Raw genomic sequence first — 26,500 nt, 5'->3', positions numbered from 1 at the left:
ATCACCAGATTCACATTCTAGACAAGCCTAGAATTATACGCTCATAGGGTAAACACGTATTAGTTCCATTCTCCCTGTTAGCTGGCTGTGTGAGCGCGATTGTGTGTGTCTGTGCGTGTGTGCCAGTGTAGGTGTTTGGATCTGAGATGTGGCAATGCAGCAGCCTCTCATTCAGTCAGAGTGATACATCTCCTTCATTCCTTTAGTCCTTCAGGCCAATCACTAGAAGAAAAGCAGAGGAGAGCTTGCTAGCAATTCAAACGCCCACGTGTTTCTTTCCCCATTTAGCTCAAGGCTGTTCATCCTTACATTTAATGTGAAAATATACCTTTTTAACATCTCTGAGAGTTTACCTTGAAAATGCATCATCTTTATTATAGGGAGAGCGAGATGGTAAAATATGGTCATACAACAGCCTTGAACAATAAGATAGTTGTTCCCCGCCCCACTTATTTCTGCTGGTGGGACCTCTGTTGTTGTGTATCGCCGTGAGGATGGAGAGGTCTCACACCTTTTCTCCCTGTGGGCACGTCGTCCCCATGGCAACCCTCCTTCAGGTGCCCTTGAATTAAGTACTGAGGAGCTGAGCCCCCCCCAACCCCTGTACACACGCAGACACAAACACACACACCCCTGAGGCTGCCCCCACCCCTCCCGCGCTGACTTTGTCAATATGGCTTTCCCCTAGAGGTAGCTCTTCCCTCTCCATCTCTCTCAGACACTTTCTCTGTCGTACAACTGGACTTACAAGTGGAATAAGTATTATCTTGACATCTCTATTCATCTTTATCTCATCTTTCGCTCTTCCCTTCACCTCTCTCTCTCTTGCTCCTCCCTTTGTTCCATTCTCTGCCTCTCTCCCTTTCTCTCCTCATTCCTTCTGTCTCTTTCTCCCTCCCTCGCTCCCTTCCATCCCTCCCTTTCTTTCCTGCTCAATACAATAGCCTCCTTTGTGCGGTGTTTGAGTGAAGAGGATACCTGGGGCAGTGCCTGCTGTTTGACTACAGTGTTAGCATTAGCAGCACTGTTTGCTTATGGGCGAGCCACATACATGCTGATGACCCAGCAACACTTCCAGGCAGGCAGCACTGCGGCTACACCAGCTCCAGCTCTGTGCACTCGTCCTGGGGGAGAACTCTGGGCCACGGCCCCTACGGCTGGCCTGTTGTCACGGCTTCTGGTGATATTGAGAAGGAGAGGCGTTTGATAATCACCACGGTGGGAGGTCAGGTGGAGGGGACAGTGAGCTCAGCCTGTAGGGACAGAGGCACGGCCCTCCCTTTCAGAAGGCAGACATTAGTATTCTTGATTCTATTCTCCCCATCGCTCTGCAGGGCTGAGGCATACACACAGAGACAATCAGACACGCACACACACAGTGGCGGAGGAGGATATAGGACACCTATGATACCCTGGCCATTGTAGATAAGGCTTGTTGGTTTGACATTTGCAATCTTTTTTTTCTCTCTCCACCTTACCGATTGTGTGTCTGTGAAAGAGGCCAACACAAGCGGGTCAAACCGATCCGTTTCAAAGGCTTACAAGTACTGTATGTAAACAGGCGTGTGTCATCAACTCGAAGGCAATTCAACGAGATTGGCGTGTTACGGACAATATCTTTTGAATGTCGTACAACATGTTATCTGCATTGGTTCCCAACCCAAACCCTTCCATTTGGCTAGAGCCCTTTTCCCTGAGTGGACCTTTATGAGTGTGTTATTAGGCAGTGGGTGTTCAAGCAGCACTTGATGAGTACACCTATTGTACACCAGGGGATGTGTGCTACCTCAAGCCCTCTCAAAACAGATGGTCCTCCGGAGTACCCTCACTATCCACGCAGTCAACACTCGCTCGCCCGGCACACACAAGCATGCTGTATAGTATAATGGTGTGCAGTAGATACTCAATACACAGCCTTCAGAAACTATACACACCCCTTGACTTAATTTTTTATTTATTTATTTATTATTATTAACCCAACCACCCTCTTCAGAGGACAAATATATTTTTGTTTTCTTTCAGCTTTTCTGCCACATATACATTTGACATGTATATGTGCTTTAACATACAGCGATCACATAACAATAATACAATACACCCCTTGTCCACATTGTAGTTACTCCACAATACTAACAAATGACAGTGAAAAGAAGGAAGCTTGTACGGAAAAAAATGTATTAAAAAAAATACATCCTGTTTGCAATAAGGCACTAAAGTAATACTGAAAAAAATATGTACTGAGTACAGTGTTATGTTTGGGGCAAATCCAACACAACAAGTCACTGAGTACCACTCTTCATATTTTCAAGCATGCTGGTGGCTGTGTCATGTTATGGGTATGCTTGGGAGTTTTTTAGGATAAAAAAAACGGAATAGAGCTAAGCACAGTTAAAACCCTAGAGAAAAACTTGGTTCAGTCTGCTTTCCAACAGACACTGGGAAACGAATTCACCTTTCAGCAGGACAATAACCTAAAACACAAGGCCAAATATACACTGGAGTTGCTCACCAAGACGACATTGAAGGTTCCTGAGTGGCCTAGTTACAGTTTTGACTTAAATCGTCTTGAAAATCTATGGCAAGACTTGAAGAAAATGACTGTCTAGCAATGATCAACAACCAACTAGACAGAGCTTGAAGAATTGTTAGAAGAATATTGGGCAAATATTGTACAATCCAGGGTGGCAAAGCTCTTAGAGACTTTCCCAGAAAGACTGACAGCTGTAATCTCTGCCAAAGGTGATTCTAACATGTATTGACTCAGGGGGTTGAATACTTATCTCATCAAGATATATTAGTGTTTTATTTTGCATTACTTAAAATAAAATAAAACACTTTCTTCCACTTTGACAGAGTATTTTGTGTAGATCGTTGACAAAAAAATACAATTCAATTGATTTTAATCCCACTTTGTAACACAACAAAATGTGGACAAAGTCAAGGGTGTGAATACTTTCTGAAGGCGCTGCCGCGTCTGTACTTGTGCCTCCATGCCGTGTAAGTATGTGTGCGTGAGTACATGTGTGTGTATCTCATAGTGATTGGGTTTTCCAGAGCTGTCAGCTTCAGGCCTCAGGCTGCTGTGAACCCACTGAGTTTGTCCGTGTTCACTGTGCTTCTAGCTGTGGTTCGTTGCTGCAGTACGGAAGGCTATTTTGTAGGTAAGGTCAGGTACCCAGCAGGACCGCAGACAGGCGCTGCATGATCATAGATGCAACCTGGAATGACAGTAACATGTCTTCCTAACGGGAACATTTGCTGATTGGTTCCACGAGCTTCGTTATGAGACCATATGAACGTCTGCGGTGGCTGACATTCATCAGCAACCCAAGCAGCTCTTACCCCGTAGCCATCTACCTAGCTAGCTCTTCTGTTTGAATTGATTTCCCCTGTCTTTCTTTCACATTAGGCCTGACAGGAAATAAGGTGTCATACATCCCCACTGGGACCAGAGAATGCTGCTGCCAGGTGTACCCATTCATAGCTTTTCTATTAAAACCAGGGAGTGAGTGAAAGAGGCAGAGGCAGAGAGAAAGCACTTTGCCCAGCGGAGGTGCTGTGTAGAGGTGCTAAGGATCCTCTCAGAGAAAGTTTTGATCAATGCCCTGCCCAACCAGCCCCACCGCCGCCACCGCCGTTCACTGGCTGCTCATCATGTCACGCTGCGGCGCCACAGAATGGAAATACATTTCAGATTGTTATTGTTTGCAACTGGTACATCAGTCTTTGTGTGATTTGGTGGCTCCCCGAACGCCAGCCTCCTCGTTTTCTCCTTTCAGATGGAAGGAAAAGGTGATTTTGACACGCACTACATGCAAATATACACATACAATGTTTTCTATGACAGTTGACCATGATGACAAATAGAATGTTTTCTATGACAGTTGACCATGATGACAGATAGAATGGCCTTCTATGACAGTTGATCATGATGACAAATAGAATGGTCTTCTATGACAGTTGACCATGATGACAAATAGAACGGCCTTCTAGGACAGTTGATCATGATGACAAATAGAATGGTCTTCTATGACAGTTAACCATGATGACAAATAGAACAGTCTTCTATGACAGTTGACCATGATGACAAAAATAATGGTCTTCTATGACAGTTGACCATGATGACAAATAGAATGGTCTTCTATGACAGTTGACAATGATGACAGATAGAATGGCCTTCTATGACAGTTGATCATGATGACAAATAGAATGGTCTTCTATGACAGTTGACCATGATGACAAAAAGAATGGTCTTCTATGACAGTTGACCATGACGATAAATAGAATGGTCTTTTATGTAATGGTGGATGGATTCAATGTTACATATTACACCATGTTCATTATTCATATAGTGACCGTAATGGTGCGACGCTTCCTCCATAAATCACCATGGCGAAGGGATGGCTGTGTCAAAATGGCTGCCCTCCTAGAAAGTGTCTTCTCTGTAGATTCCCCAATGGCGAACTGCCCACGTAGGCACCATGCATGTCTTTCTGTGAGGATTCATTGTAAGTGGTGGAGGTGGAGGACATGGTGGCCTTGTAGTGTGAGGTCCTCCTCTCATCCCGTTCCCAGCAGTCCCGGCGAGGAACTTGAAAGCAGCACCGCCAAGTGCAGGGAGGTGGCAGAGCTAGAGAAGAGCGAGCATAGCGATGCCTCTCTATTTTGTAGCGCGCCGGGCCGGGTGCGTCGGCATTGAAAAGCGAGGGCCGGATCTTCAGCGGGCGCAGTGATGTAATGAGCATCCAGCTAGATATTAAAGCTGCCGCGGCTCGGGCCTAGCTCTGAGGATTTGTGTCTCTGCTGGGACCCCTCGCCATTAATAAACAAAGTGGCTTGTATTATGCATGGCTGCTGCTTTGAAAAAGGTCCCCCCCCCTTTCCCCAAGGCTGTAGGGTTTAGGAGCTGGCGCTTCATCAGCTACTGCTACTATTCTTACTTCCCTATTTTCTTTCTTTCCCTCTCCTTCTTTCCCCCTCTTTCTCTCCTCTCGGTCCTTTAGATCACAGTTTGTTTCTCGTTTTTTTAAGCTTTTCTGGTGAGAAAAAAAAGTAAAAATCCCAGTAGTTGTTGTGTTATTGTTTGGCTTAGCTGTGGTTATATTTATCAACTTAGGGATCCAGCCTACCAGTTCCCAGGCAAAACAAGCTCAGACAGCCAGGAGATCTTAGTCTTGCTCACGGTCCAAAATGCTACTGTTCAGGTGATGAGGCGGACTTTGAGGTGCTGTGTTTTGAACTCTGGATGATGTAATTGGTTATTCCTATGGGGATGGGCTGACACATTCCAATGCAGAAAAAGAACGAGGGAGAGAGTGCATGAAGAAAGAAAGAGTTGTACGAAATACTAATGGTGAGATGCTGCTGCTTGGTGTCTTTTATTCTCGTGTCCTAATAGGTCGTCAGTGGGTTTTATCTCATCTTAACTCTATGACAAAGTGCATATAAAGATAGTCATTTTTAATTGGTCTTACTAGTAGTAGTGTCAGCTGTTGTACAGTAATAGTGATGGATGACGCAGTAGTCGATAGAGTATTTACTGGTGATGCATGGTAAGAAATGATTGTTAGCTTGCTTGGTTCAGTAGCCCTCCTGCTCTGCCAGGCAGCAGTGTTTCTGAGCAAGGCTTTGTTGTCTCTGCCGTGCATCTCCTAATAGATGTCGTGTTACCTGAGTGATGCTCCTCCTTTTCTGTCCTGTCCCTCTTCAATGCTCTAATCGCCATCTGGGTCGTTGCAGGAAAACTCCACTCAAAAACAATCTTTTTTTCTTTTTTTTCCATTTGTCTACAGTCCCAAAATGTTGTGCATGTCAGCAATCAAGTTTAGAAGAGATTGGAAAACACGTCACCGTGACGACGTGACAGGTGACACTTTGCTTGTTGAAAAGTTGCCTGCTGACATGTGAAACATTGGGGCTTGTTGTTTAACTACTTCCATACTCAGACACTATTTCTCATCATCCCACAATTCATTGGGAAATTACATCCATGTATTTTCGATGTTGTAATATTACTAAGTTACGCTAGAGTTCACTGACTGTGTGCACAAGGGATGGAATGGGATGCCGATAGTGATTTCCACCTGGGTTAGTTCTTCCAGGTTACTAGGAATGTGAGTCTCGATGGCACTGGATAGGATATTGGAATTTTGATCTTATTCTTTACGTGATACAGGTTTCTCAGTTCAATTATATTACTGTATGTATGTGGTATAGGTACAGTATATAGTCTATATAGTGCATATAACTACTGATGTTGGTGTGCCACAACTAGCCAACATTTCCCTTCTGCAGTTGTCTGTGAAACACCCCCACAGAGAGACATGTAACCTAGAAAATGGAGCCATCTAAGAAGTAGACAGACTATATCCCCTGCTGCCTCGCCCACGCAGTCACACACACACACACACACACACACACACACACACACACACACACACACACACACACACACACACACACACACACACACACACACACACACACACACACACACACACACACACACACACACAACGCAAGTCTATGAGACACACGCACACACAAACACAAACAAATTTCGTAGCAGAACAGGGGATGTGGAAAGAAAACCATCAGAAGTTGGCTTCTCCGTCTGAGACATCTGTGTCAGGGCTCTGATGACTGACAGACAGTCTCTGAATCCATCACACGGAAAACCCTCCCCATTCGCTGCTGCCGCCTGCCACTAACGTGCCAGCAAGTCATCTGCTCAGAACAGCACACTGGGCTTAAATCAGAGGGAGGAAGGGACAAAGAGGAGGAGGAGAAGAGGGGGGGCAGATTAATTGAGGCATCGGAGGAAGGAGAGAGATATGCACAGTAGGAGGTGGGGAAGGAGGGAGGAAGAGAGGGAGGGAGAGGGATGCCGAGAGAAAGATGAAGTCGGCAGTACAGTGCATTTGAGGCCGTCTAGCTCATCCTCTAACACAGTGTTTCCCAAACTCGGCCCCGGGGCCCCCGTTTTGGTTCAAATAATCAAAGGTCGGTGATGAGTTGGTTATATGAATCAGTTGTGTAGTGCTAGGGAAAAAACAAAATGTGTACCGGGTGGCGGGTTTGGGATCGAGTTTGGGAAACCCTGATCTAACATACAGAGTAGTATGACACACTTACCACTGACTGGGATCCATAGGACCCTGCTCTGAGCGCTGAAGCCCCACTCGGACCCACTGTTCTAGGCCAAAATGCCTCAGCCTCTTCCTTCAGAGGTCCACTCCATCGCGTCACCGATCAGGAGAATAAATCTGGGAGGAGTGCTTGGATTTTTTCCCTTTCTGAAAGGTGCTAGTCTAAAGCCTTAGCTATGGAAATGGTATTCACCCATCGAGCACACCTAGATAATGCAGAAATAATTGACCATGTAGCCATCTTGGAGATATCTCCATCTCAATTTGAAAATGTACCATCAGATCGCTGCTCTGCCTTTTGGCTAAGATCAAGTGTAGTATCTTCTTATCAGTTTAATATCGGATACGTCCCCTATCGGTGGACTACATATTTAATGCTCCCGAGTGGCGCAGCGGTCTAAGGGACTCCATCTCAGTGGAAGAGGTGTCATTACAGGCCCTGGTTCGATTCCAGGCTGTATCACAACATGCCGTGATCAGGAGTCACATTGGGTGACCCACAATTAGCTCAGTGTCGTCTGCGTTAGGGTTTGACCGCAATTGTAAATAATAATTTGTTCTTTACTGGCTTCTCTAGTTAAATAAGGGTTCAATATTTCTTTCAAAGCATACACTGCCCGCTAACACACACTGCCCGCTAACACACACTGCCCGCTAACACACACTGCCCGCTAACACACACTGCCCGCTAACACACACTGCCCGCTAACACACACTTCCCTCTAACACACACTTCCCGCTAACACACACTGCCCGCTAACACACACTTCCCGCTAACACACACTGCCCGCTAACACACACTGCCCGCTAACACACACTGCCCGCTAACACACACTTCCCGCTAACACACACTGCCCGCTAACACACACTGACCGTTAACACAGACGTGGGTATCGACATGTGACGCTAAGGCTTTTAACACAATCAGATATACAATATACAGTAGCCTACCTGTGCTCATAGGATTACAATAGAGAAGTAGTGTGGCACAAGCGGGTCAATATTCACTCAGACAGCACTAGTGATAGCGATAACTTGGGAGGCTGTAAAATAGATTGGCGCTGTATGATGATGCTAAGGAAAAGGGGGATAACTAGTAAGTTGAACAACTGAATGCCTTCAACTGAAATGTGTCTTCCGCATTTAACCCAACCCCTCTGAATCAGAGAGGTGCGGGGGGCTACCTTAAATCGGCATCCACGTCACCGGCGCCTGGGGAACAGTGGGTTAACTGGCTTGCTCAGGAGCAGAACGACAGATTTTTTACTTGTCAGCTCGGGGATTCGATTCAGCAACCTTTCGGTTACTGGCCCAACGCTCCTACCCGCCAGGCTACCTGCCACTAAGGCGCCAGGGGGTGAAGGGGATCCTATTGGGAATAGTACAGTGGTGCCCAGGCGTCTCCCTATACTTACGAAAGGAGACGTGTCTTTAATCTGTCTGGGACGATAACCATTATGTCTGCTTCATCTAAGCGGGGGAGACGGAGAAGAAAAAGCTTATCAAATGGCCTGTATGTAAAGCAAATCGCTCCGTCTTCCCTCTCCAAAGCTTACACCCTCCCTCCTCCTACTCTTCCTCCTCTGTGCTACTACTGTGCTCTTATTGGGTGGAAGAGAATTGACAGCCAATGGGCAAAGTCTGTTGGCGGGATAAGCGGCTCAGAGTGGCAGTAAATCAGGAAGCAGACATTTGAGGCTCTTAAGTCTCACAGTATCCTCCTAGCTGGTTTCACTGATCATTAGGATGCAACTGAAAAAACTTGACTTGTTAATGCTTGTTTATGCTCGAGGTCTAAATACCTATTTTCTCTCCCTTCTCTGAGTATTCTCTCTTTCCCTCGATCCCCCCCATTGCCCAAATTGAAACGGGCATCGAACATTTTCTCTAAATACTGGGAAATTCACATTTAATGTGATTCTCAACAGTAATTTGGTCCTCTCTAAGTATGTTTCTATTAAACTTGTATGTGGTGTCTTAGAAAAGCTTGGGGCCGTCCACAGTAGCAGAGCACATTGCTGTTGTATATTCATCGAGCCGTGGTGACGAGTGGCCAACACAGTGAACTCTGATGATCCTACTGTCTAGATGTGATGATGCTATCTCCACCTTATCCAGTATTGGCTCCTAGAACAATGGGGATCAATAGTCTCTTGTTCTTTGGCGATACGATTGATGCAGTACTTCACAATTGTCTTTTAACACGCATATCTTATTGTATCAAGATGCACTCTGGGAATGGTAAGGAAGTCTGAGGAATAAGTAAACCCGAGGTCCTTCAGAATGGCTTTGCCCCTTTGTGTTTCTAGCTCAGGTGAGATGGATTGCTAGTGACTAGCGTAACAGCTAATTACTACCCAAACAAACAGCTTCCATCTGGGCATGATTTCTCAGACGCTGTCAGCCGACGTCTACCCCTCTGTCTGGCTCCTTGAAACATGGCCCCGTCTGGGGGCCGACGACACTCATCAGCCATGATTTATTGTCCTTTTTAGCCCTTATCGGTGCTTCCTGCGGCACTTTACCTCGTCTTCCTCTTGATTAACATCTCTCCCTTGCTGTGGTGCTCGGGTTTTTACCACCCATTCTTCTTTTAGAGTGGGGTTGGAGAAGAGAAGAGCGTGAGAGCGAGCGAGCAAGGGGGTTGATAGTTTGGGTGATTTGTGGCCCCCCTCTGCAACCGTGGTTTCCACGGGGGGGGGGGGGGGGTCATCAGCTCTCCGTCTCAACTCCCCCCGTTGAGGAAATGCGTTCCTTATCTGTCAGTCATCCGTCTTGCTGTGTCGGTCTCTCCCCCACCCTCGCTGTAGTATCTCAGACAAGTCAGGGAAGTTCCCAGCCCGCCGGCTATCTATCATACTACACTCTCAGGTGCAGAGATTATGGTGCACAGGCAACACTTAAGGGATTAAAGGGTACTACTGCAGTACTACAGTTTAGCCAGTTATGATTGGCTCTCATGCTTATAAGTGTCAAGAGTCAATCCAATCCATGTTTTTGTAAGGCCACTGTTGTGCAACTGTGTAGCGTATAATTCCATTTCCGTTGCAAAACAAAATAACGAACTCTTGAAAACAGGTGAGTCGTCTTATGAAAGTCTATAACTGTATAACTGTACTCATCCAATTTGGTGATACAAACCTTCCAATCAAAACCTTTATTTCAGGCTACTGTGAGCTGATTGGCCCATTGAAACCAGAATAATTTAGCGTGACTATCCTGATCAAATCAGAGAATGGCTTCTGACTGTATTGGCATGAAAATATGTAGCCATTTTAAGCTCCGGTTACAGGTAAAATTGATAAAAAAATGAATTGAGAATAGACTGCACTGCTGAGTACTCAGACAAGCTGAAAAGCATAGATCAGACTACAAACACATCCTGCTCAGTGATTCGCTCCATTTAAACAATCATAAGAGACATAAGTGCCACACAACCCCGGTATTCACGTGCACTTTTCAAATGACTTCCTAAGTGCAATTTGATTTGAGCTGTGTTCACTTCCTGCCAAACCCATTTCCCATGTTAAATGTTGAAAGATTGCATGCGTTTATCCCATTTGAAAATGATACACCTGCCCCAAATGAAAGGACTAGAGTTTATCAGAATTTCCCACCAGTCACATTAATTACATGGTGTCATTTTACTCCCAACCGTTGGTTATGCTCTGTCAAAGCTCAGCGCCAATTATAATTACACTCTGGCATGCTGGGAATTAGCAATGTCCACAAGCGGTCGTCTGGACGAACATCTGCAGTGGTAATGCGGGCATAGAAGTGCTTCCTCCGCTTCTAATTGAAGTTCCAGGTCACATAACTAATGTACTAGATACATACTGTATCTTCATGTATACATTAGCATGTTCATTAGATTTACATTTTGCTTTCCCTTATAATGTTTGCATACTGTGTGCTGGGTGTCTGTGGGGGGTGTGTTTGAGGGCCCCCGTGATTCTATGTGTCGCAGGAGGCCAGGTAGATGGAGAAGAAGAACGGAGGGGAGCGGAGAGATGCAGGGGAGAGATGGCACTGTGATTTCTCTCTGTCTTCGCCACCGAGAGGTGACCTCTAACTCGCCGATATGAAGTGTCACGCAACATTACCTCTCCCCTCGCCCAGACGCAGATGTTTTATTTTTTTGCGCCACGCCGCGGAGGGAAAACAATTCCTTTTCCTCTTTGATTAATGTCTGATACGTGGGCAGCCGGTACAGAGGCAGGGGAGGCTGTGGAGAAAATAAAAAAAAGTTTCCTTTCTTCTCTTCTCCCTCTCCCTTTCTCTCGTATGGTTCCCTGTATCAATTTGTATTCGTGACTGGGTCTGCCCTACGACTGTCCGCCCGTCTGTCCAATGACCGGGTTGGCCCTACGACAGTCCATCAGTCCATCCCGTGACTGGGTCTGCCCTACGACTGCCCTACGACTGTCCATCCGTCCGCCCGGTATGGTGGTTAATTACCATGGTATGAGGCCCTGACTCCCACCCGTCCCAGTCTATCTCCCAGCCAGCATGGGTGGTAATTACCTGTCAACCCCACACCATTGGATAAAGTGTCTTACTCTTAACCTTCAACGCCGATTCATTATTTTTTTTCACAGTGAGGAAGGAATAAGAATGTCAAATGTCATTGGCGGAGCTGGCTTTTAGAGGGTTTGGCGTGTCGTGTGTGATCTTAATCACACTTGGGCCCTTTGTGATGTGATGGTGGTCTGGCTGGGGTTTAATGGGGAGAAATGCCAGCGGTGACACTGTGACAGGCCGTCCCTGTGGAGGGAAGCTGCCAGAAGGATATCAACCCTGACATGTCAAAGGTACGGCGATGGGCTGACGACGGTGCAGGCAGTGGTGTCATTGATTGCTCTGCCTAGCGGGCCTGTCAAGTGACCGGGTCCACGCTGTTACGTGGCCCTGCTGTTATACATTAGATACAAAGCCAACATTTTGGGGTCTGGGGGGCCAAGTAAACGACAACCCTGTAGTACGCACAGCCCTCTGCTGGGCTGACTTTCTGAGAGAGACAGAAGGAGGTGGATAGATGGAGGGGGGAGACAGGAGGTTGGAGGGGGAAGACAGGAGGAGGGGGAGAGATGGAGGGGGAGACAGGAGGAGGGGGAGAAATGGAGGGGGAAGACAGGAGGAGGGGGAGAGATGGAGGGGGAAGACAGGAGTAGGGGGAGAGATGGAGGGTAAGACAGGAGGAGGGGGGGAAATGGAGGGGGAAGACAGGAGGAGGGGGGAAATGGAGGAGGGAGAGAAATGGAGGGGGAAGTCAGGAGGAGGGGGAGAGATGGAGAGGTGAGACAGGAGGAGGTGGAGAGATGGAGGGGCAAGATATGAGGAGGGGGAGAGATGGAGTGGTGAGACAGGAGGAGGGGGAGAGATGGAGGGGCAAGATATGAGGAGGTGGAGAAATGGAGGGGGAAGACAGGAAGAGGGGGAGAGATGGAGAGATGGAGGGGGAGACAGGAGGAGGGGGAGAAATGGAGGGGGAGACAGGAGGAGGGGGAGAGATGGAGGGGGAAGTCAGGAGGAGGGGGAGAGATGGAGGGGTGAGACAGGAGGAGGGGGAGAGATGGAGGGGCAAGATAGGAGGAGGGGGAGAGATGGAGGGGCAAGATAGGAGGAGGGGAAGAAATGGAGGAAGGAGACAGGAGGAGGGGGAGAAATGGAGGAGGGGGAGAAATGGAGGGGGAAGTCAGGAGGAGGGGGAGAGATGGAGGGGTGAGACAGGAGAAGGGGAGAGATGGAGGGGGGATACAGAAGGAAGGGGGGAATAAAAAGTGTGAAAAAGCTGTCTGATTGTTGAAAAGTAGCTGCGTGTACAGTAGTTGTGTGTGTGTGTGTGTGTGTGTGTGTGTGTGTGTGTGTGTGTGTGTGTGTGTGTGCGAGCCAACGTGTGCGTATGCCTACTTACGTATTTGGGTGTGTGACGGAGATCTGTTGCCAAACCCATTACGGAACCGTGCAGCACATCTTAAATTGCCATATTTTTGTCAAGGACTGCTCTCCTAAGCTCAATTTTTTTTTTTGAGGAGTGGAAACAGAAGGAAATTCATCATACACCGCAATGTGAAGTAGGCGGGGGAGGAAGCTGAAAAGGGGTGAATGGCCCTAGCAACCAGAGTATCTGGCAAGGTGACTTTCAATCTCAAGAAAGTAGTGCTCGGCATTGAGAAATGATTGGCAGGGGAATATACATCCACCTTGCTCTTTCCGTATCAGAACGTTATTTGCCCAGGTATTAAATCCTTCAGCACCGTTTAATATATTGGTTACAGCTACGCAGGTTATGTTTGATTATCTTTTTCTCATATTTGCACAAGGCACTCCCGAGTGAAGACGCTTCCACTTAATAAGGAAGCAAGAAAAGGGTTATAGCTAGACATAATACTTGCTGAGCATCACCGCAGACCAAACCCACTCTTTAGTCCGAAGAAAATGCAGTCGATGCCAGAGACTGATCTAAAATAGAGGAACTCTTGGATTGGATACCTGACTAGAGACATTCATCTCTGGTTACAGGTGGAGATCGCCTTCCGAGGCATTATGATTGAGCAATTGTCTCTTGCGTCTTGGAAGGTCAACGGTTAGCATCCGCATTGGAGCCTGAAAGGCCAAGTGACCAACCGCCTACTGAGATAAGAGCAGAGAGACAGGGGAGAGGAAGAATGTTGAGGAGGTGTAGAGGCCAGGCAAGGGTGTCGGAAGTGGCAAACGTTAATTCTGTCCATTAGAGTTCCATGGCTTGAATGCAGCTCAAGAGAGTATGACTTGTGGGGGAGGGAGAGCGAGTGAGCACTTTGGTTTGAATCACTGTCATTACGCAGCACGGCCTTGTTTGCAGGAGTGTAATCAGACAACACAGACATCAGCTAATATGTGATTTTTTTTCATTAGCCACCAATGCAGCAACCTTTAAGGCTATTGATGGTTGTTTAGCGGGATGGCTTTTGTTGAATGGAAGGACTAAGGGACAGAGACCATTTCCAGGGCAAGCTATCAGTCCAGTGGTTATTAATAACCAACGGAGGGGCTGATGAACAATGTTCTCTCAAGGAAAGCCGCTGTTTAGAAACCTTTCCTCATGGGCAATTGCAGGACTAGGAAAGGACAAATGGTGGTAAATGCTACTATTGTATCTGTAATGTGGCATTGTATGCTGAGGCTGACTTTATTACATGATCTGAATAGCCATTCAGCAGATGTTGTTAGCCAGAGAGACTCGCCTCACAGTCGGTGCAGTAACAGTCAGGAACATTTCTTGAGGCAATTGTGACAATTAACCCGGGACCTTTGCCACCATCTAACCAACCAACACTCTCTATGCTCTGGACTCTGCTGAACAATGGCCAGCAGCCAGTTTCTAGGCCTCCTGCTTGTGATTCGGTGGACTGAGCATGCGGATGCAGTAGAGGGAAGCGTCAGCGGTTTATCAGTATCTTGGTCCCAGCTTTGAAGCGTTTGCATGGAATTTGCCTTCCAGATGATAGAGGGGCGAACAGGCCATGGCTCGAGCCTGTCATGTGACCTGGAACATTACCCAATAGAACAGGACCCAGAGCCGGGGCAGAGGAGCCAACAAGCCCAGTAAATACGCTCCATTTTCTTCCTCATAACCCCCAATGTTATTACCTGGGCCTGCCTAACTGACTGATGCTTCTCTCAATGTATAGGAGAGGCAGAGTGAGATAGAGAAACCATCGGGCTGCCAAAGTACACCAGTGGTGGTCAGGGTGGAAAGTTAACTCCAGCCACATGCCAAATGCAGGTAGATTTTACCATTGGCAGGTAAGAATATCTATTTCTCCAGACAGATTTTAGTATTGGTGGGTGGTCACACAGACTGTGACTTTGTCGTCGTGTTTCTTGACTAGTTACACGTTTTGTTCACACGCTAGGTTGTTTTTCAATCTTACTTTCAGTTTGCAATCCCCCATGGTCAGGATGGAGGTGTTGCAAACAGATGTGGGGAGACCTGTGACAAAGTCCAGGGAGATGTGAGACCATGGGCGAGGAGGAGAGCCGGAGATTGTTGAGGTTGTCTTGTTCCGTGCACAGACCGTACAGGCAGTGACAAATGCGGCCAAGTCTGGAACCATGGTAGGCCACCAAAAGCGGTGTCGCATGAAGGCCAGGATGCACCGGAAGGCAAGCCTGGAGGAGTGGGCCCACTCCAGGACAGCATCAGGCACAAACATCCGGTTATCTGGGCACCCCCCCCCCCCCAGGGTTTGGCTGGGACTGCTACATCTCCCGGACCTGTTTCCCAATACCTTAGCTAAGTGCCGTCGCCAAGCACGAGGTGGGAAGGATGGTCTCGGGCTCCGGGGTGGTAGCAGTGGGATTATAGCGGTGAGACAGGGCATCCGGCTTGAGGTTCTTTGACCCCGGCCGGTAGGAGGGGCAAAAGTTGAACCGGGTAAACATTAGGGCCCATCTCGCCTGCCTGGAGTTGAGGTGCTTGGCGGTGCAGAGATACCGCAGGTTTTTGTGGTCGGTCCACACAATGAACGGATGTTCCGCCCTGTCGAGCCAGTGCCTCCATTCCTCCAATACCATCTTCACCTGGAGAAGCTCCCGATTCCCCATATCGTAATTCCTCAAAGCAGTCAAAGCAGGCAGAGGTCAGTAAACCAGAGGTGGGGCAACGGTACCGGGCGGCAGGTAGGCTCAGGGTCAGGGGCAGGAAGAGTGGTCAGGCGGGCTCGGAGTCAGAACAGGCAAGAGTCAAAACCAGGAGGGCGAGAAAAGAGAGACTGGAAAAAGCAGGAGCTGAAACACAAAACGCTGGTTGACTTGAACAAACAAGACAATCTGGCAACAGACAAACAGAGAACACAGGTATAAATACACAGGGGATAATGTGGAAGATGGGCGACACCTGGAGGGGGGTGTAACAAATCAGGGTGTGACAAAAGAGGCAGCTGAACATTTTTGTCTCACCTATAATGACTCAAATATTTGAGTGTACATTGTGCTTGTGTGCTCCTGAATTTCAACTTAGGTTGACACATGTACTCCTTGTAAGAAATGTCAGCGTAGAACTATAATCCTAAATAAGGTGTACAGCATTTTGTGGCAGGGCGCTTTGTTGATTCTCGATGTTCAGTTGTACAACTGTTTATTTGTATTTGAAATACATTGATAAAGCAACTCTGAAATGTAGCAAAATACCAAATAAATTCTTACTAATAAAACACTTCCTGTCTTAGAAACATGACAAAGCATACTCATCCGTTTAGTGATTTTTTAGTGTAATTATAGCAAAACGAATTTTGCTTTGGTAAAAAATTTGAGTGGCTGGTAGTTTTTTTCATTTACCTGCCACAGTGGCTGGTGGACCAAAAAGTGAATTCCCCACCCCTATAGTGGTATCATGATAGATAGTGAGTGGGAGGAGTGTTTTGGTGAAGGACAAAGGAAGCAAACCGAGTTGTCACATAAGCCACTGCAGTTCAATGAACTCAATTCTGTCAATAGCTCACCTGGGTTCCGAACGGAAGCTAATCACTGAGCGATGTTGTGTCCTCAAAGAAAGGGCAAGACGTTTGTTCTCCTGAAGCCAAATCTGACACAGCTTGTTGCTCAGGAAATATTGATATTTGGTAGGGGGCATCTCTCTGGCTGTGTCCAGTGGAGTCACATTGGCAGGTTGATCACTTCCTATTAAAATGACAAGGGCTTTCATCACACAGCCCAGCAGGTGGTTACCATGGCGACGGGGCTGCCAACCAAAGACACCTTTGAAGGACCCCAGTTTGTCCATGAAGTAGCTATCCGACCAGATGCCTGAAGCTAGGTGCTAAATATTGTAGTTATTAGCATGAAACGGACGAAAACAGGCTGAAACAGAGAGGGACTACTTGAAGATGTTCAGTAGGATATGATCATTTTTGCCTATGTTGCGAAATACACTATATATGCAAAAGTATGTGCACACCCCTTCAAATGAATGGAAGAACTTCACTAGCCTGCACAGAGCTCTGACCTCAACCCCATCAAACACCTTTGAGATGAATTGGAACGCCGACTACGAGCCCAGCCTTATTGCCCAACATCAGTGCCCGACCTCACTAATGCTATGGTGGCTGAATGGAAGCAAATACCCGCAGCAATGTTCCAACATCTAGTGGAAAGCCTTCCCAGAAGAGTGGAGGCTGTTATAAAAGCAAAGGAGGGACCAACTCCATAGTAGTGCCCATGATTTTGGAATGGGATGTTCGATGAGCAGGTGTCCACATACTTTTGTTCATGTAGTGTATGTTGCTATGGTGTGAAGAAATGAATACTTCCTGAAACTATACTTAGGTTGTATAGTCCTGTATTGTCATCTGTTTCTAAAGATTTTCTGCAGACACACAAGACAACAGACATGGACAGAGGAAGTGGAGCTGAATGAAGTGGTGTCTTATCAAGGCCGCAGAGGGGAAGAAAGGAGGAGAGAGGGGACAGAAAATGGGGGTAAAGAAAATAAGAGAAAGACTAAAGATATAAACAATGACAAGGAAGAGGATGGAGAGAAGGGCGGAAGTGAAGAATAGAGTAAGGGGGGAACAGTAGGAAAGAGGGAAGCAGCATGTTCGGCACCTACCCAGGACGATCTGTATCAGGGCTAAGGCCCTGACTCCACCAATGACAACTTTCTCAGACTTTCAGTGCCAGCCTGCTTGTGTTATGCAAAAAAAACTCTCCCTCTTTCTTTCTCTCTCCCTCTTTCTTTCTTTCACTCCCTCGCAAGCTCTCTTTTCTCTTCTGTGTGGAGGATGAGTCCTCTGTTCTTTTGATGTGCAATGGGGGAAAAAACATGCAGAGAATATCACTCAGTGAGAGAGAAAAAGAGGGGGATTAGAGAGCAAGACAGAAATAAAGAGAGAGAAACAGAGACAGAGAGAGACAAAGAAAGAGACAGAGAGAGACAAAGAAAGAGACAGAGAGAGAAACAGAGAGAGAGAGAGGAACAGAGAGAGAAACAGAGAGAGAGAGAAACAGAGAAAGATACAGAGAGAGAAACATAGGGGGGTAATATAGAAAGAAACAGAGAAACAGAGAGAGAAACAGAGAAAGAGAGACAGAGAGAGAGAAACAGAGAGAAACAGAGAGAGAAACAGAGAGAGAAATAGAATCGCACAGATGAAGACTTTGATGAAGTCTACTATTATTTCCACACTTACCCCTCATTTTGAGATCACTGTCGGATTCCTATTCTGCAATGTTCTATCATGAGATCAAAGATCCACAATACCACAGCTGTTCTTTCCACACCTGATTTTCTTCGGCCTGGTTCCTCTCTGTATCTCTCTCTCTCTCTCTCTCTCTCTCTCTCTCTCTCTCTCTCTCTCTCTCTCTCTCTCTCTCTCTCTCTCTCTCTCTCTCTCTCTCTCTCTCTCTCTCTCTCTCTCTCTCTCTCTCTCTCTCCTACTCTCTCTCTCCTACTCTCTCTCTCCTACTCTCTCTCTCCTACTCTCTCTCTCCTACTCTCTCTCTCCTACTCTCTCTCTCTCTGCCTCTTGTCTCCATGTTAAAGAGCTGTGAGTTTAGTGGTAGCAGGGTGCTGGATGGTTCAGCAGTAGCAGCAGCTGTCACAGACACAGTGGACATATCCTAATTGGTTCCCCAGGGATGTCCCTTCATCCCAGTGTAAAGAAATGTTAAAGGCATCGGGCATGCTGAGGTGAGCCAGGCACACTCTAAGGTAAAGATGCCCTTTAGGCACAGATCTAGGATCATCTTAGGTTTTCAAATCCTGAGCTTTATCATTATGGGGAAAATGGAAAAACTGGCCTTAGATCAGGGTGATTTTATCGTACTCCCAGTACGGAACTCAACAGTGCTTGCATGTTTAGCCCGAACACAACACGCCATGAAGCCGTTATTGGGCTCAATAGACACATCGCCCAGCCCACTGGCAAAGGCCAACCATGTCTCCTGGCAGGACTGAGGGGCCGTATAGCTTTCAATAATGAGGGATATCAAGCTGTTAAGAACTGGAACATTTGGACCAGTGTGTCTCTTGGTTACCACATCTGGGGTAGATTCACTAGGAACTAAACAGAACCAAATGGAAGCCAACGGAACTAAACTGGGAGAGACCTACCTGAATTTGTCCAATAGAAACTCTTGTTTTGGACTAATGATTAGACCCCTGATGACTCAATATGCTCTTTTAAGATTTTGAACGATATTTTATATACAGTAGCTAATACTATTCTCACAAATGTAAACAATCACCCACTTTGTATAATACATGGTTTTACCTGGATCTGACACTGTATTGTCAGTCTCAGCCGTAGAGCCACAACATGGGTTGAGCCGTATTTAGGCTTACAGCGGTGGATCCCCATTATTATGAAGGTGTTAATGGTGATATAATACTTGCAGATTAACAGGGCTGTTATATAAATGTCACTGTGAGACTGCTGGGTAAAATGCTCTCCTTCCCTCTGTGGCTCTGTGGTCCCTCTCTTTTCAGCTCCCTCAACTTCCTCTCTTCCTCCACCCCGTACCACTCCTCTCTCCTTACTTCTCTTCTTCTCATCCTATTGGTCACTTTTTTCTTCCTATTTTTTCCTATACCTCCATCTATCCATCTATTTCTCTTTCCATCTATCTCTCTATCCATCTATATCTCTATCATCTATCTCTCTACCCATCTATCTCTATACCCATCTATCTCTCTACCCATCTATCTCTCTACCCATCTATCTCTCCATCCATCTATCTCTCCATCCATCTATCTCTCTATCCATCTATATCTCTACCCATCTATCTCTCTACCCATCTATCTCTCTACCCATCTATCTCTCTACCCATCTATCTCTCTACCCATCTATCTCTCTACCCATCTATCTCTCCATCCATCTATCTCTCATCCATCTATCTCTCTATCCATCTATCGCTCTATCCATCTATCTCTCTACCCATCTATCTCTCTATCATCTCTCTCTTTATTCATCTCTCTCTCTCTTTCTCTGTATCTGTCTGTCTCTATTCATCTCTCTCTATATCCATCTCTCTCTTTATTCATCTCTCTCTCTGTCTCTCTCTATTCATCTCTCTCTCTTTCTCTGTCTGTCTCTCTATTCATCTCTCTCTCTATGCATCTCTCTCTCTCTATTCATCTCTCTCTCTCTATTCATCTCTCTCTCTATTCATCTCTCTCTATTCATCTCTCTCTCTCTATTCAATTCAATTCAAGGGGCTTTATTGGCATGGGAAACATGTGTTAACATTGCCAAAGCAATTGAGGTAGATAATATACAAAAGTGAAATAAACAATACAAATTAACAGTAAACATTACACATACAGAAGTTTCAAAACAAAAAAGACATTACAAATGTCATATTATATATATACAGTGTTGTAACAATGTACAAATGGTTAAAGCACACAAGTTAAAATAAATAAGCATAAATATGGGTTGTATTTACAATGGTGTTTGTTCTTCACTGGTTGCCCTTTTCTTGTGGCAACAGGTCACAAATCTTGCTGCTGTGATGGCACACTGTGGAATTTCACCCAGTAGATAGGAGTTTATCAAAATTGGATTTGTTTTCGAATTCTTTGTGGATCTGTGTAATCTGAGGGAAATACGTCTCTCTAATATGGTCATACATTGGGCAGGAGGTTAGGAAGTGCAGCTCAGTTTCCACCTCATTTTGTGGGCAGTGAGCACATAGCCTGTCTTCTCTTGAGAGCCATGTCTGCCTTCGGCGGCCTTTTTCAATAGCAAGGCTATGGTCACCGACTCTGTACATAGTCAACGCTTTCCTTTGACTATTGTTGGGTCAGTCACAGTGGTCAGATATTCTGCCACTGTGTACTCTCTGTTTAGCGCCAAATAGCATTCTAGTTTGCTCTGTTTTTTTTGTTAATTCTTTCCAATGTGTCAAGTAATTATCTTTTTGTTTTCTCATGATTTGGTTGGGTCTAATTGTGTTGCTGTCCTGGGGCTCTGTGGGGTCTATTTGTGAACAGAGCCCAGGACCAGCTTGCTTAGGGGACTCTTCTCTACATTCATCTCTCTGTAGGTGAGAGAGGGGGCATCTGTCTGGGTGTCTTAGACATGAACCCTCACAGGTAGCACCTGAGGAGACGCTGATGGTAGGTGGGGACTGGAACTGTACGATGGATTTTACCAAAGACAGAAATGGGGAGGAGCCTCATTGAGGCTCAGTGGGGTTGTTATGGGACGTCATTAAGCAGTTTTGATCTAGTGGATGTTTGGAGAACTAGACATCCTGACACAAGACAGTATACATGGGTGAAGGTTTTTGAGGCTAGGGTGAGTGCAGCCCGACTCGATCGGTTTGACATGTCCAGGAATCAGAGCAATAGGCTGTTTGGTGCTAACATTCTCCCGGGTGGGTTTTTTGGATCACCACATCACCAGGGCCTCGGAAGGCATCCTATTGGAAGTTTAATGTAAAGCTCTTACATGATGCCACTTTTTGCTCAGGTTTCCATACTTTTTTGGAAAGGTGGAGAGAGCGAAGAGAGGAGTATGAGTCTCTGAGTCAATGGTGGGATGTGTCCAAATGTGGCTTTTCTGTCAACAGTATACAGCTCTCTCATCCTCAGAGCCTAGGAGAGTATTGGGGGAACTCAAGCGTAGTATCAGTGAAGTGAAGGTAGAGCTGTTGGGGCAAGGCAATGTAGGCCTCCAGGCTAATTTATCTGAATTACCTAGGGAACTGGGCAGTTTTTTCCCAAGTTAAAGCAAAGGGAGCACTTGTAAGAGCTAGGTTTTTTCTCTTCGGTGCTGAGGATCTGGCAGCTGCTAAGGCCCACACGAGAAGGGTGTGTGAAGCCTGGGCTCTGGGTGTGGGAGGAGCCTGTCTTCCACAACCCAGCCGTCCCTTTGAGATCGGTTCAGTCGGCCACCCTGCAGAAACGACTGATGGCAGCGGGTAAACTAAGGCTGAGACTGGGGCCTGGCAAGGGGGTATGAAGGACTTGTTGGACTTTAACACTCCGAGCCTGGGGGAGTTTGAGGGGGTGAGAGGTAAAGCCCTCTACAACCTCTGCATTAAGGTGAGGAACATTAGGAGCCTAACAGGAGTGAAGGCACATCAGTGGCAGGGGGTATGTGGGGCAGAGAGTATGGTGGGTTTTAGATGGAGGGGGCTCTACAAACCCCCAGTACCAAAGAGGTCAGGGGACCTCCAGTGGAAGGTTCTACATGGAGCCCTGGTCACTAACAGCTGGTTGGCATGGGTCGACCCAGGAGTCGGGACAGGGGTGTCCTTTCTGTGTCATGAGTGAAACTGTGCATCATGTGTTTTCTGTGTGTTCTAGGTTATGGTCGTTAATGTCTCAGTTGGAATGTCTGTGTGCTCTAGGTTATTGTCGTTAATGTCTCAGTGGGAATGTCTGTGTGCTCTAGGTTATTGTCGTTAATGTCTCAGTGGGAATGTCTGTGTGCTCTAGGTTATTGTCCTTAATGTCTCAGTTGGAATGTGTGAGAGGTTGGGGGTGGAGTTTACTGCTGTCATGTTTATAATGGTGTACAGGTATTCGAATAAGGAAAAGGCCAAATGTGTGTTGTTGAATTTTCTATTTGCTCAGGCAAAATTGGCTATTTGGCTCACAAGGAGGAACAGGGTCAAAGGTGGGGGAGGATAACAGACCCTTTACCATGATTTAATGGGACGGTCTCTGCGCGCCTTAATGTGGAATTTGAGTTGTATAAAATTATAAAAAGTGTGGAGATGTTTCAGGAGATATGGTGTGTCGGGGAGGCCGTCTGTAAAGCTGGGGTAGACGGGTTGGATATACGGTTGTAGAAGTGGTAAAGTTGAGTTTTTTGTGATGTGTGATGTTGTTTTGTGTCGTGGGGTAGAGGGCAACGGTGAGTATGCAGCACAAGGCATATTTGTTTTTTGAAAGGGGTGGTGGTGGTGAGGAATAAGGAAATGAGAACATAGCGTTAAAGAAAGCCTGGAGTTTCTTGATGGAAACCATGCAATGACTGTATCATGATAATGATGACTTGGGCGCTGGTATGTTGGTTTCTATGTCAATTAATGGAGGTCTAGAATGCCTTCATATCAGACATCAAGCCTGGGAAGAAATGGTTGTCCATTCTCTCTCTCTCTCTCTCTCTCTCTCTCTCTCTCTCTCTCTCTCTCTCTCTCTCTCTCTCTCTCTCTCTCTCTCTCTCTCTCTCTCTCTCTCTCTCTCTCTCTCTCTCTCTCTCTCTCTCTCTCTCTCTCTCTCTCTCTCTCTCTCTCTATTCATCTCTCTTTCTCTCTTTACCCATGCCTCTTTCTCTCTCTATTCTCTCTCTAAAATCAAATCAAAAATCAAATCAACTTGATTTATATAGCCCTTCTTACATCAACTGATATATCAAAGTGATGTACAGAAACCCAGCCTAAAACCCCAAACAGCAAGCAATGCAGGTGTAGAATCACGGTGGCTAGGAAAAACTCCCTAGAAAGACTGGAACCTAGAAAGAAACCTAGAGAGGAACCAGGCTAGAACCAGAACCAACCGGGTGGAGATTATAACAGAACATGGCCAAGATGTTCAAATGTTGATAAATGACCAGCAGGGTCAAATAATAATAATCACAGTAGTTGTCGAGGGTGCAGCAAGTCAGCACCTCAGGAGTAAATGTCAGTTGGCTTTTTATAGTCGATCATTGAGAGTATCTCTACCGCTCCTGCTGTCTCTAGAGACTTGAAAACAGCAGGTCTGGGACAGGTAGCACGTCTGGTGAACAGGTCAGTGTTCCATAGCCGCAGGCAGAACAGTTGAAACTGGAGCAGCAGCACGGCCAGGTGGACTGGGGACAGCAAGGAGTCATCATGCCAGGTAGTCCTGAGACATGGTCCTAGGGCTCAGGTCCTCCGAGAGAGAGAAAGAAAGAAAGAGAGAAAGATAGAATTAGAGAGAGCCTACTTAAATTCACACAGGACACAAGACAGGAGAAATACTCCTGATAAGACAGGAGAAATACTCCAGATATGACAGACTGACCCTAGCCCCCCGACACATAAACTACTGCAGCATAAATACTGGAGGCTGAGACAGGAGGGGTCAGGAGACACTTTGGCCCCATCCGATGATACCCCCGGAAAGGGCCAAACAGGCAGGATATAACCCCACCCACTTTGCCAAAGCACAGCCCCCACACCACTAGAGGGATATCTTCAACCACCAACTGACCATCCTGAGACAAGGCCGAGTATAGCCTACAAAGATCTTAGCCACGGCACAACCCGTGTCTTGCTCTCTCTGTTCATCTCTCTATTTCTATTAATCTCTCTCTCTCTTTCCATGTCTCTCTCTCTCTCTCTAGTCATATCTCTCTCTCTACCCATCTCTCCTTCCTTCTCTCTGTCTGGGATCCTGCTTGCCCAGCCCTGAGCTGAAGGATGAGTCCGTAAATCAGACTTCTACTTCTCTTGCTTCCTCGTTTTAATTCCTCTCCTCTGCCATCCCGCGTTCTCTCCACGTGCTCTCTCTCTCCGTCTGTGGGAACCACACTTTTTTTTCAGATTCTAGCGCTCATTAACTTAATGTGATTCTAGTGCACCTCTCTCTCTCTCTCTCGTTCTCTCTCTCTCTTGCTCTCTCTCTTGCTCCCTCTTTCTCTCTCTCTGTCTCCAATTCAACCTGATTAGTTGGAAATCGTTACATGGCTCCAAGTAACTCGAGTCTTTTTCTATTTCCGAATTGAGATGCTGAGTCTGCTCAGCGGAAGTAGGGATGGATGGAGGACTGCAGTATGTATGTGTCCAGTCAGTCTGGCTGATGACTGTGTCTCTGAAGAGAGACTGAGAACACTGTTATGGCTTGGCTGTTCAGTATTTATGATGAAAGTAATTCAATAACAAAGCGTTCAGTATTTCCCATGGATTATATACAGAGGACAGTGTTCAGTATTTCCCATGGATTATATACAGAGGACAGTGTTCAGTATTTCCCATGGATTATATACAGAGGACAGTGTTCAGTGAAGGACTGCACCCAACACACTCATAATGAAGAGACTACCATGATACATGTTGAGCTTTGCATTGAATGGAGAACATTCTGGCAATACCTCAATAGTCTTCGATTTTCCTGTCCTTCATGGCCACTGAATTGAAACGTAGCCTCCTGTTCTACTCATATAGTGGATTATCAGCATCCATTTAACCCTATAGGATGGCTTCCATTTACCATTGTGTAACATAACATGGGACCAGCCAGGCTGTGGTAATGTATGATATTATCCTAGTAACATAACATGGGACCAGCCAGGCTATGGTAATGTCTGATATTATCCTAGTAACATAACATGGGACCAGCCAGGCTATGGTAATGTATGAAATTATCCTAGTAACATAACATGGGACCAGCTAGGCTATGGTAATGTATGAAATTATCCTAGTAACATAACATGGGACCAGCCAGGCCATGGTAATGTATCAAATTATCCTAGTAACATAACATGGGACCAGCCAGGCTATGGTAATGTCTGATATTATCCTAGTAACATAACATGGGACCAGCCAGGCTATAATAAGGTGTGATATTTTCCAAGCCTCTGGATAGTTAATTAAAGCTCTGCGGAGGGAATGATTGACCTTTAGCTCAATTTGTTTCTAGTTCTAAGGGCTGAACGTTGGAGACGTCGTTGCTTGTTTGCTTTTCCTGGTGGCTAGCCGAGCGAGAAGAGGACTGGCCCCTCAGGGATTCAATCCAGCCTGATATACACAGTCACAACTCTGCTGTCGCTTGTATACAGTACACTTGTTAATACACACACACATGTATTGTACTATCCTTGTGGGGACTAAACCATTTATTCCGATTCAAAATCCTATTTTCCCTGACCCTAACCTTAGCCCCGATCCCCTAAACCTAAAACTAAACCTAACCCTACACCTAAACCTAATTTTAACCCTAAACCTAACCCCTGTCGAGTCTTTGGCATCATTAAACTGAAGATTCTTCTTTATCAAATAACTCTGTAATTATTATTACGCGATTAAACTGATTATTCATGTAACTGTAATTAACTAAGAAGTCGGGGCACCAAGGAAAATATTCAGATTACAAAGTTGTAATTTTCCTAATATAACTTTCAGATATTTAATATCTGATCAATTAGTCTTCGAATTAATGAATTATTATTTACCTCACGTTAGTCTCATTCCAAACGTCGGAAATTGTTGGTTATCTGCACGAATCCAGTCTTCACTATGAGTCATCCATACATCAATTGTCATAAAATATTTATTTACTAACTAACTACTCACAGAAATGCATAACAAACAGTAGATATGGTTACAAAGAAATGATAGCGGATGTGCCCTAGTTGGCTAAACCGGCATCGCGGCTTGGTGTACAAAAGGGAAGT

The 26,500-nt window shown here is 46.0% G+C and overlaps 1 protein-coding gene and 1 pseudogene across 15 annotated transcripts in view; both read left to right on the top strand.

The window, feature by feature from the left end:
- LOC129865839 (neurexin-2-like) overlaps positions 1 to 26,500 on the top strand; it is a 1,012,026-nt gene that overhangs the window by 698,418 nt on the left and 287,108 nt on the right. The window lies entirely within an intron of this gene.
- LOC129866132 (U2 spliceosomal RNA) lies at positions 7,431 to 7,559 on the top strand (annotated as a pseudogene).

This window comes from Salvelinus fontinalis, chromosome 11 (genome assembly GCF_029448725.1).
Source record: "Salvelinus fontinalis isolate EN_2023a chromosome 11, ASM2944872v1, whole genome shotgun sequence".
Classification (NCBI taxonomy): domain Eukaryota; kingdom Metazoa; phylum Chordata; class Actinopteri; order Salmoniformes; family Salmonidae; genus Salvelinus; species Salvelinus fontinalis.
Note: the sequence above shows the minus strand (reverse complement) of the source record. Positions and strands in the feature narration are given on the sequence as shown.